Raw genomic sequence first — 16,021 nt, forward strand, 5'->3', positions numbered from 1 at the left:
TTATTAGTAATTTGAAGGCACAAAAACTAATAAGAAAAGGTTGCTATGCTGTTCTAGCACACGTCGAGAAAGTACAAACTGAAGAAAAGAGCATCAATGATGTTCCCATTGCAAAAGAATTTCCCGATGTATTTCCGAAAGAATTACCGGGATTACCCCCACATCGATCCGTTGAATTTCAAATAGATCTTGTACCAGGAGCTGCACCAATAGCTCGTGCTCCTTACAGACTCGCACCCGGCGAGATGAAAGAACTGCAAAGCCAATTACAAGAACTTTTAGAGCGTGGTTTCATTCGACCAAGCACATCACCGTGGGGAGCTCCTGTTTTGTTTGTCAAGAAGAAAGATGGTACATTCAGGTTGTGTATTAACTACCGAGAGTTGAACAAACTTACCATCAAGAACCGCTACCCACTACCGAGAATCGATGACTTATTTGATCAACTACAAGGCTCGTCTGTTTATTCAAAGATTGACTTACGTTCCGGGTATCATCAAATGCGGGTGAAAGAAGATGATATTCCAAAGACTGCTTTCAGTACACGTTACGGTCATTACGAGTTTATGGTCATGCCGTTTGGTTTAACTAATGCACCAGCTGTGTTCATGGACCTTATGAACCGAGTGTGTGGACCATACCTTGACAAGTTTGTCATTGTTTTCATTGATGACATACTTATTTACTCAAAGAATGACCAAGAACATGGTGAACATTTGAGAAAGGTGTTAGAAGTATTGAGGAAGGAAGAATTGTACGCTAAGTTTTCAAAGTGTGCATTTTGGTTGGAAGAAGTTCAATTCCTCGGTCACATAGTGAACAAAGAAGGTATTAAGGTGGATCCGGCAAAGATAGAAACTGTTGAAAAGTGGGAAACCCCGAAAACTCCGAAACACATACGCCAGTTTTTAGGACTAGCTGGTTACTACAGAAGGTTCATCCAAGACTTTTCCAGAATAGCAAAACCCTTGACTGCATTAACGCATAAAGGGAAGAAATTTGAATGGAATGATGAACAAGAGAAGGCGTTTCAGTTATTGAAGAAAAAGCTAACTACGGCACCTATATTGTCATTGCCTGAAGGGAATGATGATTTTGTGATTTATTGTGACGCATCAAAGCAAGGTCTCGGTTGTGTATTGATGCAACGAACGAAGGTGATTGCTTATGCGTCTAGACAATTGAAGATTCACGAACAAAATTATACGACGCATGATTTGGAATTAGGTGCGGTTGTTTTTGCATTAAAGACTTGGAGGCACTACTTATATGGGGTCAAAAGTATTATATATACCGACCACAAAAGTCTTCAACACATATTTAATCAGAAACAACTGAACATGAGGCAGCGTAGGTGGATTGAATTATTGAATGATTACGACTTTGAGATTCGTTACCACCCGGGGAAGGCAAATGTGGTAGCCGATGCCTTGAGCAGGAAGGACAGAGAACCCATTCGAGTAAAATCTATGAATATAATGATTCATAATAACCTTACTACTCAAATAAAGGAGGCGCAACAAGGAGTTTTAAAAAAGGGAAATTTAAAGGATGAAATACCCAAAGGATCGGAGAAGCATCTTAATATTCGGGACGACAGAACCCGGTATAGGGCTGAAAGGATTTGGGTACCAAAATTTGGAGATATGAGAGAAATGGTACTTAGAGAAGCTCATAAAACCAGATACTCAATACATCCTGGAACGGGGAAGATGTACAAGGATCTCAAGAAACATTTTTGGTGGCCGGGTATAAAAGCCGATGTTGCTAAATACGTAGGAGAATGTTTGACGTGTTCTAAGGTCAAAGCTGAGCATCAGAAACCATCAGGTCTACTTCAACAACCCGAAATCCCGGAATGGAAATGGGAAAACATTACCATGGAATTCATCACTAAATTGCCAAGGACTGCAAGTGGTTTTGATACTATTTGGGTAATAGTTGATCGTCTCACCAAATCAGCACACTTCCTGCCAATAAGAGAAGATGACAAGATGGAGAAGTTAGCATGACTGTATTTGAAGGAAGTCATCTCCAGACATGGAATACCAATCTCTATTATCTCTGATAGGGATGGCAGATTTATTTCAAGATTCTGGCAGACATTACAGCAAGCATTAGGAACTCGTCTTGACATGAGTACTGCCTATCATCCACAAACTGATGGGCAGAGCGAAAGGACGATACAAACGCTTGGAGACATGCTACGAGCATGTGTTATTGATTTCGGAAACAGTTGGGATCGACATCTACCGTTAGCAGAATTTTCCTACAACAACAGCTACCATTCAAGCATTGAGATGGTGCCGTTTGAAGCACTTTATGGTAGAAAGTGCAGGTCTCCAATTTGTTGGAGTGAAGTGGGTGATAGACAGATTACGGGTCCAGAGATTATACAAGAAACTACCGAGAAGATCATCCAAATTCAATAACGGTTGAAAACCGCCCAAAGTCGACAAAAGAGCTACGCTGACATTAAAAGAAAAGATATAGAATTTGAAATTGGAGAGATGGTCATGCTTAAAGTTGCACCTTGGAAAGACGTTGTTCGATTTGGTAAACGAGGGAAATTAAATCCAAGGTATATTGGACCATTCAAGATTATTGATCGTGTCGGACCAGTAGCTTACTGACTTGAGTTACCTCAACAACTCGCGGCTGTACATAACACTTTCCACGTCTCGAATTTGAAGAAATGTTTTGCTAAAGAAGATCTCACTATTCCGTTAGATGAAATCCAAATCAACGAAAAACTTCAATTCATCGAAGAACCCGTCGAAATAATGGATCGTGAGGTTAAAAGACTTAAGCAAAACAAGATACCAATTGTTAAGGTTCGATGGAATGCTCGTAGAGGACCAGAGTTCACCTGGGAGCGTGAAGATCAAATGAAGAAGAAATACCCGCATCTATTTCCAGAAGATTCGTCAACACCTTCAACAGCTTAAAATTTCGGGACGAAATTTATTTAACGGGTAGGTACTGTAGTGACCCGAACTTTTCCATGTTTATATATATTAATTGAGATTGATATTTACATGATTAAATGTTTCCAACATGTTAAGCAATCAAACTTGTTAAGACTTGATTAATTGAAATATGTTTCATATAGACAATTGACCACCCAAGTTGACCGGTGATTCACGAACGTTAAAACTTGTAAAAACTATATGATGACATATATATGGATATATATATAGTTAAGATGATACTATGATAACTAAACATATCATTAAGTATATTAACAATGAACTACATATGTAAAAACAAGACTACTAACTTAATGATTTTTAAATGAGACATATATGTAACGATTATCGTTGTAAAGACCTTTAATGTATATATATCATATTAAGAGATATTCATACATGATAATATCATGATAATATAATAATTTAAAATCTCATTTGATATTATAAATATTGGGTTAACAACATTTAACAAGATCGTTAACCTAAAGGTTTCAAAACAACACTTACATGTAACGACTAACGATGACTTAACGACTCAGTTAAAATGTATATACATGTAGTGTTTTAATATGTATTTATACACTTTTGAAAGACTTCAATACACTTATCAAAATACTTCTACTTAACAAAAATGCTTACAATTACATCCTCGTTCAGTTTCATCAACAATTCTACTCGTATGCACCCGTATTCGTACTCGTACAATACACAGCTTTTAGATGTATGTACTATTGGTATATACACTCCAATGATCAGCTCTTAGCAGCCCATGTAAGTCACCTAACATATGTGGGAACCATCATTTGGCAACTAGCATGAAATATCTCATAAAATTACAAAAATATGAGTAATCATTCATGACTTATTTACATGAAAACAAAATTACATATCCTTTATATCTAATCCATACACCAACGACAAAAAACACCTACAAACACTTTCATTCTTCAATTTTCTTCATCTAATTGATCTCTCTCAAGTTCTATCTTCAAGTTCTAAGTGTTCTTCATATATTCTACAAGTTCTAGTTACATAAAATCAAGAATACTTTCAAGTTTGCTAGCTCACTTCCAATCTTGTAAGGTGATCATCCAACCTCAAGAAATCTTTGTTTCTTACAGTAGGTTATCATTCTAATACAAGGTAATAATCATATTCAAACTTTGGTTCAATTTCTATAACTATAACAATCTTATTTCAAGTCATGATCTTACTTGAACTTGTTTTCGTGTCATGATTCTGCTTCAAGAACTTCGAGCCATCCAAGGATCCGTTGAAGCTAGATCCATTTTTCTATTTTCCAGTAGGTTTATCCAAGGAACTTAAGGTAGTAATGATGTTCATAACATCATTCGATTCATACATATAAAGCTATCTTATTCGAAGGTTTAAACTTGTAATCACTAGAACATAGTTTAGTTAATTCTAAACTTGTTCGCAAACAAAAGTTAATCCTTCTAATTTGACTTTTAAAATCAACTAAACACATGTTCTATATCTATATGATATGCTAACTTAATGATTTAAAACCTGGAAACACGAAAAACACCGTAAAACCGGATTTACGCCGTCGTAGTAACACCGCGGGCTGTTTTGGGTTAGTTAATTAAAAACTATGATAAACTTTGATTTAAAAGTTGTTATTATGAGAAAATGATTTTTATTATGAACATGAAACTATATCCAAAAATTATGGTTAAACTCAAAGTGGAAGTATGTTTTCTAAAATGGTCATCTAGACGTCGTTCTTTCGACTGAAATGACTACCTTTAAAAAATGACTTGTAACTTATTTTTTCGACTATAAACCTATACTTTTTCTATTTAGATTCATAAAATAGAGTTCAATATGAAACCATAGCAATTTGATTCACTCAAAACGGATTTAAAATGAAGAAGTTATGGGTAAAACAAGATTGGATAATTTTTCTCATTTTAGCTACGTGAAAATTGGTAACAAATCTATTCCAACTATAACTTAATCAACTTGTATTGTATATTATGTAATCTTGAGATACCATAGACACGTATACAATCGAATTCGTTTTTATCATGTCCGAAGGATTTCCCAGAATGATAGGGGATATTCTTATATGCATCTTGTTAATGTCGGTTACCAGGTGTTCACCATATGAATGAATTTTATCTCTATGTATGGGATGTATATTGAAATATAAAATCTTGTGGTCTATTATTATGATTTGATAATATATAGGTTAAACCTATAACTCACCAACATTTTTGTTGACGTTTTAAGCATGTTTATTCTCAGGTGATTATTAAGAGCTTCCGCTGTTTCATACTAATATAAGGACAAGATTTGGAGTCCATGCTTGTATGATATTATGTAAAAACTGCATTCAAGAAACTTATTTTTTTTGATGTAATATATTCTTATTGTAAACCATTATGTAATGGTCGTGTGTAAACGGTATATTTTAGATTATCATTACTTGATAATCTACGTAATGATTTTTAAACCTTTATCGATAAAATAAAGGTTATGGTTGTTTTTAAAAATGAATGCAGTCTTTGAAAAATGTCTCATATAGAGGTCAAAACCTCGCGACGAAATCAATTAATATGGAACGTTTATAATCAATATGAACGGGACATTTCAAGTGAGCGAGCTTTAATTTTTTTTATTGAATCCATTTAGTCTATAAAATTAACTAATCATTCTCAACAGATTCAATCAACTTCCTCTCATCAAATATCAAATTTTAACAGATATATATATATATATATATATATATATATATATATATATATATATATATATATATATATATATATATATATATATATATATATATATATATTATTTATTTATTTATTTTTTTAAACATCGGTACTCTGTTCTTAAACCTTTTTAGCCAAAAATCGATTTCCAAATTTACTTCAAAATGTAATATTGCAGAGTTGTTAGGAATCATTTAAGTAAACTTTCTGCAAAAACTCATCTTCCAATTCTTTCTATCGAATCTTAATTTTCGAGTCAAAATTATTTTTTAAAAAGTCAACTGTTTGTTCTTCATTAAAATTCGAAATTATTATGATGTTTCTGATAAAATTGAGGATACAGAAGGATTGTAGAAACCATTTGGAACCTATTTCATGTTGGAAGGATAGTGTAGTGACCCGAACTTTTCCATGTTTATATATATTAATTGAGATTGATATTTACATGATTAAATGTTTCCAACATGTTAAGCAATCAAACTTGTTAAGACTTGATTAATTGAAATATGTTTCATATAGACAATTGACCACCCAAGTTGACCGGTGATTCACGAACGTTAAAACTTGTAAAAAATATATGATGACATATATATGGATATATATATAGTTAACATGATACTATGATAAGTAAACATATCATTAAGTATATTAACAATGAACTACATATGTAAAAACAAGACTACTAACTTAATGATTTTTAAATGAGACATATATGTAACGATTATCGTTGTAAAGACATTTAATGTATATATATCATATTAAGAGATATTCATACATGATAATATCATGATAATATAATAATTTAAAATCTCATTTGATATTATAAACATTGGGTTAACAACATTTAACAAGATCGTTAACCTAAAGGTTTCAAAACAACACTTACATGTAACGACTAACGATGACTTAACGACTCAGTTAAAATGTATATACATGTAGTGTTTTAATATGTATTTATACACTTTTGAAAGACTTCAATACACTTATCAAAATACTTCTTCTTAACAAAAATGCTTACAATTACATCCTCGTTCAGTTTCATCAACAATTCTACTCGTATGCACCCGTATTCGTACTCGTACAATACACAGCTTTTAGATGTATGTACTATTGGTATATACACTCCAATGATCAGCTCTTAGCAGCCCATGTAAGTCACCTAACACATGTGGGAACCATCATTTGGCAACTAGCATGAAATATCTCATAAAATTACAAAAATATGAGTAATCATTCATGACTTATTTACATGAAAACAAAATTACATATCCTTTATATCTAATCCATACACCAACGACCAAAAACACCTACAAACACTTTCATTCTTCAATTTTCTTCATCTAATTGATCTCTCTCAAGTTCTATCTTCAAGTTCTAAGTGTTCTTCATATATTCTACAAGTTCTAGTTACATAAAATCAAGAATACTTTCAAGTTTGCTAGCTCACTTCCAATCTTGTAAGGTGATCATCCAACCTCAAGAAATCTTTGTTTCTTACAGTAGGTTATCATTCTAATACAAGGTAATAATCATATTCAAACTTTGGTTCAATTTCTATAACTATAACAATCTTATTTCAAGTGATGATCTTACTTGAACTTGTTTTCGTGTCATGATTCTGCTTCAAGAACTTCGAGCCATCCAAGGATCCGTTGAAGCTAGATCTATTTTTCTATTTTCCAGTAGGTTTATCCAAGGAACTTAAGGTAGTAATGATGTTCATAACATCATTCGATTCATACATATAAAGCTATCTTATTCGAAGGTTTAAACTTGTAATCACTAGAACATAGTTTAGTTAATTCTAAACTTGTTCGCAAACAAAAGTTAATCCTTCTAACTTAACTTTTAAAATCAACTAAACACATGTTCTATATCTATATGATATGCTAACTTAATGATTTAAAACCCGGAAACACGAAAAACACCGTAAAACCGGATTTACGCCGTCGTAGTAACACCGCGGGCTGTTTTGTGTTAGTTAATTAAAAACTATGATAAACTTTGATTTAAAAGTTGTTATATTGAGAAAATGATTTTTATTATGAACATGAAACTATATCCAAAAATTATGGTTAAACTCAAAGTGGAAGTATGTTCCCTAAAATGGTCATCTAGACGTCGTTCTTTCGACTGAAATGACTACCTTTACAAAAACGACTTGTAACTTATTTTTCTGACTATAAAACTATACTTTTTCTGTTTAGATTCATAAAATAGAGTTCAATATGAAACCATAGCAATTTGATTCACTCAAAACGGATTTAAAATGAAGAAGTTATGGGTAAAACAAGATTGGATAATTTTTCTCATTTTAGCTACGTGAAAATTGGTAACAAATCTATTCCAACTATAACTTAATCAACTTGTATTGTATATTATGTAATCTTGAGATACCATAGACACTCTATATGTGAATGTTGGAGTTAGCTATACAGGGTTGAGGTTGATTCCAAAATATATATAGTTTGAGTTGTGATCAATACTGAGATACGTATACACTGGGTCGTGGATTGATTCAAGATAATATTTATCGATTTATTTCTGTACATCTAACTGTGGACAACTAGTTGTAGGTTACTAACGAGGACAGCTGACTTAATAAACTTAAAACATCAAAATATATTAAAAGTGTTGTAAATATATTTTGAACATACTTTGATATATATGTATATATTGTTATAGGTTCGTGAATCAACCAGTGGCCAAGTCTTACTTCCCGACGAAGTAAAAATCTGTGAAAGTGAGTTATAGTCCCACTTTTAAAATCTAATATTTTTGGGATGAGAATACATGCAGGTTTTATAAATGATTTACAAAATAGACACAAGTACGTGAAACTACATTCTATGGTTGAATTATCGAAATCGAATATGCCCCTTTTTATTAAGTCTGGTAATCTAAGAATTAGGGAACAGACACCCTAATTGACGCGAATCCTAAAGATAGATCTATTGGGCCTAACAAACCCCATCCAAAGTACCGGATGCTTTAGTACTTCGAAATTTATATCATATCCGAAGGGTGTCCCAGAATGATGGGGATATTCTTATATATGCATCTTGTTAATGTCGGTTACCAGGTGTTCACCATATGAATGATTTTTTATCTCTATGTATGGGATGTGTATTGAAATATGAAATCTTGTGGTCTATTATTATGATTTGATATATATAGGTTAAACCTATAACTCACCAATATTTTTGTTGACGTTTTAAGCATGTTTATTCTCAGGTGATTATTAAGAGCTTCCGCTGTCGCATACTTAAATAAGGACGAGATTTGGAGTCCATGCTTGTATAATATTGTGTAAAAACTGCATTCAGGAAACTTATTTTTGTAACATATTTGTATTGTAAACCATTATGTAATGGTCGTGTGTAAACATGATATTTTAGATTATCATTATTTGATAATCTACGTAAAGTTTTTTTTTTAAACCTTTATCTATGAAATAAAGGTTATGGTTTGTTTTAAAAATGAATGCAGTCTTTGAAAAACGTCTCATATAGAGGTCAAAACCTCGCAACGAAATCAATTAATATGGAACGTTTTTAATCAATAAGAACGGGACATTTCAGATAGCCTATAACGTTTTCAATTTGTAAAACTAAATTTTTTTCTTAAAGCTGTCGCAACAGCAGTAAACGTTTTTAATTTTTTTTGTTTCGTTTTAAACTAATATAAACATTGATATTGATTAGTTATGACTATTTTGATGTAATTAAATCATTGTTGCGAGGATTTGAGGGTTTTGGCCGATTCTATTAAGAAGATGATGAAGAAGTTGAATAAATAAAAATACGGGTTATAAATAATTGGAAAGGTATTAAAACAGAAAATCTGAGATGAAGGAATGGTCTTGGGTGTTAGCATGTGAGCGAGAGGTCATGAGTTCGAGCCCGGCTTGGTGTATTTTTTTTAAAAGGGCTTGAGGTAGTTTTTTTTTTTTAAATTATTATTATTATTATTAATTATTGTTATTATTAATATTATAACTATTATTGTTATTAGTATTATTACTAATAAAAGTTACCATATATTATTATTAACATAATTAAAATTACAATTATTATTGTTGTTACTAATATTATTATTATTACTAGTATTATTAATAAGTATTATTATTATTAATAATATCATTAGTATTATTAGAATTTCTAATAAAACCATCATTTTTATTAACATTACCATTATTTTTTTTTTGAAAACTATCATTTTATCTTATCATTTATCTTAAAGTTATTATTATTATTATTAAAAGAATTATTATTATCAAAATTATCATTTTTAACATAAGTATAATTATTATTATTAGTATTGTTATTATTAAATGTATTATCGTTATTATCATTTTTACAAAAACTAACATTTTTGTTATCATCAAAACTATATTATTGTTATTATTATTATTATTATTATTATTATTATTATTATTATTATTATTATTATTATTATTATTATTATTTTTAAAACCTTATTATGATTATTATCATTTTTACTACTAGTATTATTATTGTTGTTTCAAAATAATACAACTCTTTATTCATTATCATTATTAAAGTCATTTTATCAAACAAATACTTATACATAGAATATATATATATATATATATATATATATATATATATATATATATATATATATATATATATATATATATATATATATATATATATATATATATATATATATATATATATATATATATATATATATATATTTATATATATAATAAGTGAAATAATATATATAAACTTATTCGATTACAAGTATATGTGTTAATATATATACTTGATATAGGTTCGTGAATCCGAGATCAACCCTACACTTGTTCAATGCCGTCATATGCATATTTACTACAAACTATCGCATCGTATCGTGAATTTCATTTGCTCCCTTTTTATCTATATTTTTGGGCTGAGAATGTATGTACTATTTTTATAAATGATAGATACAAGTACAAACTATTATGCGACCAACATGAGTATTTTTATTGTGTTCATTTGAAACATGCAAATCCCTGCTTTGTAATATCATTAATTGCTAGATAAACTGAAGAGGCAAACGGAATTATTATAGATAGCGCTATTGGGAGTAACGTCCCTCACTGTTGACCTCAGGTCAATTGGTGGTATAATAATGATCTCGACAATTACATATGTATTGTTACGGGGTAAAATCGTTTAGTTTTGATATTATACGCTCATGGCATACTTTTGATATACATGATATATCGTCTTTTATTATATTAAATTTTGTGATCTATTACTGAAAATCATTATTTATGACAAACCTATGAGCTCACTCAACCTAGTGTTGACTTTTTAAAGCATGTTTATTCTCAGGTACTTAAATATTGCTTCCGCTGTATATCTGCTGCTTTGATGATGATTTCCTGCCATGCTTGGAGTCTTCATGCATTACTTACCAATTCATCTAAAAACATTTAATGCTTTAAATACAATGTAATCTATTTATCTTCCGCTGCAAAACTCAATAAAACGTCTCATATAGAGTCGTTCTCGTTTATACAACTGTGATTTGATATAATTAGTCACAAATGCCTCAGGCCCTATTTGGGGATGTGACAACCATGATGTTTTACAGTATTGTACAGTACAATACTGTAAAGCATGAAGGTTGTATATATAACAATTTTTAGTTGTGTACATATCACTTCCTTTATAAGAAGAGTGTTAACTAAGTTGCAAAATTAATTATTACATACTTACATCAATCACCTGTGTTATTACATATTTTTTTTTATCTTGAAAGATGTTTGCCCATTAAGATTTAAATAACTCAAATCAATCTTAATCATGAAAGGATAAATTTTCAAATTTAATTATTACATATTACATACTTATATCAAAGGATAAAAACGCAAATGGTCTCTATATTTTTTTTTAGATTATACTAGCATGGTCACTATATCTTTTTTTTTTTTTTTTTTTAATGTGGATGTACATGTGATTTTCACTTAATGATTCATTTAAGTAATAACAATCGTTAAAAAATTTCATTAAGTATGGTCATGTGCAACACAGATGAGAGCATTTTCGTGCTTTTCACCTTCTTAAAATTTTCTTCTTCTTCAATAATCCCAAAATTATGAAACTTATTCACTTATCCACCTTCTTTATAGAGAAAGTCACAAATATCGAAATCAAAACACAAGGACTATCCCCTTTAAAAAAGCATATATATATATATATATATATATATATATATATATATATATATATATAATACTATATTAGTAATATGACATAAAAACCACATAGAACACGGAATTATATTAATATTAGGTGTGTTTGGTAACAACTAGTTGAAGTTAGAAGCCAGTTAAACTATGGTTTATTTACAAAAACATAAAAATCTATTGTTTTTTTAAGTCATTTAATATATTTTTAGAGCTTAAATTAGTGAATTCAAATCAAATTATTATCTCAATTAAATACATTCAAATTACTAATTACTGACCAATTCAAAAGTTAAATTATTTTTAATTACGATTTTACAGTCTCCATTAAAAATTCAGATACACATCATTATTTTTACAATGAAATAAATATTCATTTTTCAAAAGTAATTACTTTACCTCACCAACGAAGCTTCGGTTCGACGGTATCTCCAACACTTAGTGTGTTGGGGCGGGAATTAGGTCATTGGTTCGAGTCTCGCTCGACTCATCCCATAATCAATCTGTTCGAAATATGAAGCTTCAGATTGACATTCATGATTCAAACTCGGTTCGTCTGCCTCTCGGGATAGTTTAAGAGTTTGCGATTCGGTTTTCTTCCTGAAAGTGCGTCCGTACATGAAAAATGAGAGTATTCGATGCCGACTCTTTGACTTGAAAAAAAAAAAAAATTAGTTTACCTTAGCGTGTCACTGTTTTAAATGGATTAATGAGAACCCTAAATTATAAAATCCAATTTGAAATAGTATCTTGGTTCCCAATTAGAAGTTGTAGTATCCGACCGTTACTCTAACTGAGGCCATCTACAAACACCAAACCTTATATGTATATAGGCGTTGAATTCAGAATCCAAATTTTCAGTTCAACACACACTGTTCCCAATCTCAATTCTTCGCCGTAAATCATCTCTCTTTTCCAATTCAGTCGATTCATCTTCAACTCCGGCCAGTCTCTCTTTCTATTTTTTTGTGTTCGTTTTTCATTCATATTTTTAATTTTTAATATCCAAATTAATAGTTATAGTTATTATCATCGATAGTGTAGTTGGTCGTTGATCATCTATGTGCGTTTTAGGTTTTTTTCGTGATATACCGTACGAACTATGATTTTGGGGGTTGTGAATACGAGGGTTATATGAATTTTGCTGGTTCTTTATCTATCTGCGATTTATTTTATGGATTTTCATTTATTCATAGTTATCTTTAAATGCAATCTTGTGGTTCTAATGGTAGGGTTTTTGAAATTAGGGTTTAAGTAGATTAATTATTGAGAACTCAGATTCTTTGGGAATTTCTAATTTACTGTACTAATTTGATTGATTTGTTCTTTATTTTTTTTTTTTTTTTTTTTTTTTTTTTTTTTTTTTTTTTTGTAGTTCTAAGTTTCGTTAGGGTTTATATATTGATTCTTTGTGAAACTGTGTTTATCGGTATCAGTTGTTATTTTTCTGTGGTTACAACTGTTAGTCGTTGTGAACACCAGGGTGTATATAGAATTTGTAATGTTTATGTTTTCTTGATTCTTCCTGAATTTTTTGATATTGTAGGAATTCGATTTGTTGTTTGTTGCTTTTTTTGATTTTCGTTATGGTTTGAATAGATCTTATTGATTCCTTATGAAACCGTGATTATAGCTATCGTTTGTTACTTTTTTTGTTGTTATAACTGTTAGATTTTGTGAATACTAGGTTGTATATAGTATTTGTGCTGTTTATGGTTTCTTGGTTCTTTTTGTGAACTTTTTATCTTCAGAATTAAATGGACGTGAAATTAAGATTTTTTGTGTTTGTGAACTTATTCTGATTTCTTGACTTCCTATATGAATTTCATAGATTTTGTGTTTGTGAATTTTTCTGATTTCTTGGTATCAGAATTGGTTGTTACTTTGTAAAAATTGTTTATATAGGTTTAATGGATTCTTCATGTATTTTTGATTTATCGTATGGAATTTATATTTGTTTTTATTAGCTATATTAGTTTTTGCTTTCTCGTGGTTCTGATGTTAGTGTTTTCGAAACTACGGTATAAATATATTAATGCAGAACTGAGATTCTATGTGAAATTTTAGTTTATTTTACGAATATGATTTGCTTTTTGTTTATTTTTTGGTTTTCGCGTGGGTCTATATAGATCTTATTGATTCTCTGCGGAACTATATTTACAGCTATCCGTTTGTAACTGTTGTGTGATTATGACTGTTAGGTTTTGTGAATCCCTGGGTGTATATAGATTTCGTGTTGTTAATGGTTTCTTGGTTCTTGTTGTGAACTCTGGTGTTTTCAGAATTAAATGGACGTGAAATTCAGATTTTGTGTTTGTAAATCTATTCTCATTTCTTGACTTCCTATACGAATTTCATAGATTTTGTGTTCTTGTGTTTTATTCTGACATCTTATTTTCAGAATTGGTTGTTACTTTTTAAAATGTGTTTATACGTGATTTCTTGTATGAATACAGATTTCGTGTTTGTAAATCTATTCTCATTTCTTGACTTCCTATACGAATTTCATAGATTTTGTGTTCTTGTGTTTTATTCTGACATCTTATTTTCAGAATTGGTTGTTACTTTTTAAAATGTGTTTATTCTTTATCAGTAAAACCTATACTCATAGTGGTGTGTTATACTGTTATTAATGAGGATGGCCTTCAGATGCTTGTTGAACAAGATACTACCAAGACAAAAGGCTATTGCTTTGCTTTGTCAGTTTACAGCACTCCCCAGGTACCATTTTTTACTTCCATTTTCTAGCAGCGTTCTTTGTAAACTATGAACTAATGAATATTTTGTTGTTCTTTTTATAGGAAGATGAGCTTGCTAAGGAAAAGAATACTGTATATAAGTTGGATAAAACACATATTTTGTTGTCAATATGTTGAAAGTTTCTTGATTTAAGTATTGTGTACTGTTTGGATTGGTGCCTGATGTGTTATGCTCCTCCACAGGTTGTGTACGGTTATGGTTTTCAGTTGTTTACTTATTTAAAATTTTAATCATCTGCATAATATCTTGAAGTGCAGTCAATGTAGGTTAAACTTTTCGATTTCTCTCTTGGTGAGAACTATTTGAAAATATTTAAGTTGTTGATATTTTAATCTAATACTCACATGCTTTATAGTGTTTTCATGTTGTGAGAAGTGCGCTATTCAACATGCCAACAGGTGAGAATCATACTGGATGAGATAAAGTTGAAGACTTTTATTGGTTGCAAAGTTCATTGTAAGACCATTCTTCCCACTTATTATCTCCAAATTGCATTTTTGGCCTTTGTTCACATTTAAATTTCTAATCTGGCCCGGGAAAAACAGTGCTAATATCATTTAGTACAACATGAAATAACCACGTGTCACTAAAATGTATTGATGATGAACAATTGTTGTAGGTTCAGCATATTGAGAAAGGGTCCAACCCTTCATCCGTGCAGGAAGTTGTGGTAGATATATGAAGCCAATGCAGCCATTCATCATGATGATCTATAAATATTAGTGTTTTGACATGGTACTCATTAACCCCTTTTGTTGGTTTACGCCTTGAGCATTATTGAAATATACATAGATATGATATTTAGTGTAGTATGAACTAGATAGAAGTTCCTTTCAATCTAAGGATTAGGATATATATACTGCTGTTTTTGGTTAGAATAGATGCGTCTGCGATTGTTATGAATCATCTTAGCTTCACATGTGCCATGCACATGCTTAGTCCTTAGTTGTGTATGCTAGTATAAATAAGACTATAAGTCATTGGTGGTGTAGTTAGTTGTTGATTGTTGTGTGTGTAAACACATTCTTCCCCAATTTCCTCTCATTGTAATTGTAACTCAATTTTGATTCAATGCAATTTCGGTTTATGATTAAATTCCATTTCTAGTTTGTGGAGTTCAATCATTTACTAGTGTGACTACGAATTCGTTCCTAGAAACACATATCATTTGGTATCAGATTTAGCTTTCGATTTCTAGTGTTTCAAATTAGAAAATCACAAAAAAAAGTTGTTGTTCGTCAGAAAAATCAAAAAAATACATTCGGCGGGAATTAATTCTGTTGATTTCTGGTCAAATCGATGTTTATAGGAAGATTCGTAAGGATTTGGTGATCATTTCTACA

The 16,021-nt window shown here is 30.5% G+C and overlaps 1 long non-coding RNA gene across 1 annotated transcript; it reads left to right on the forward strand.

Moving 5' to 3' along the window:
* The first annotated feature begins 14,417 nt into the window (after positions 1 to 14,417).
* LOC139844858 (uncharacterized) lies at positions 14,418 to 15,626 on the forward strand. The gene is made up of 3 exons (XR_011758115.1): positions 14,418 to 14,639; positions 14,720 to 15,134; positions 15,298 to 15,626. It is a non-coding gene; the product is annotated as an uncharacterized lncRNA (long non-coding RNA).
* Positions 15,627 to 16,021: the final 395 nt, after the last annotated feature.

This window comes from Rutidosis leptorrhynchoides, chromosome 4 (assembly GCF_046630445.1).
Source record: "Rutidosis leptorrhynchoides isolate AG116_Rl617_1_P2 chromosome 4, CSIRO_AGI_Rlap_v1, whole genome shotgun sequence".
NCBI classification, from domain to species: Eukaryota; Viridiplantae; Streptophyta; class Magnoliopsida; order Asterales; family Asteraceae; genus Rutidosis; species Rutidosis leptorrhynchoides.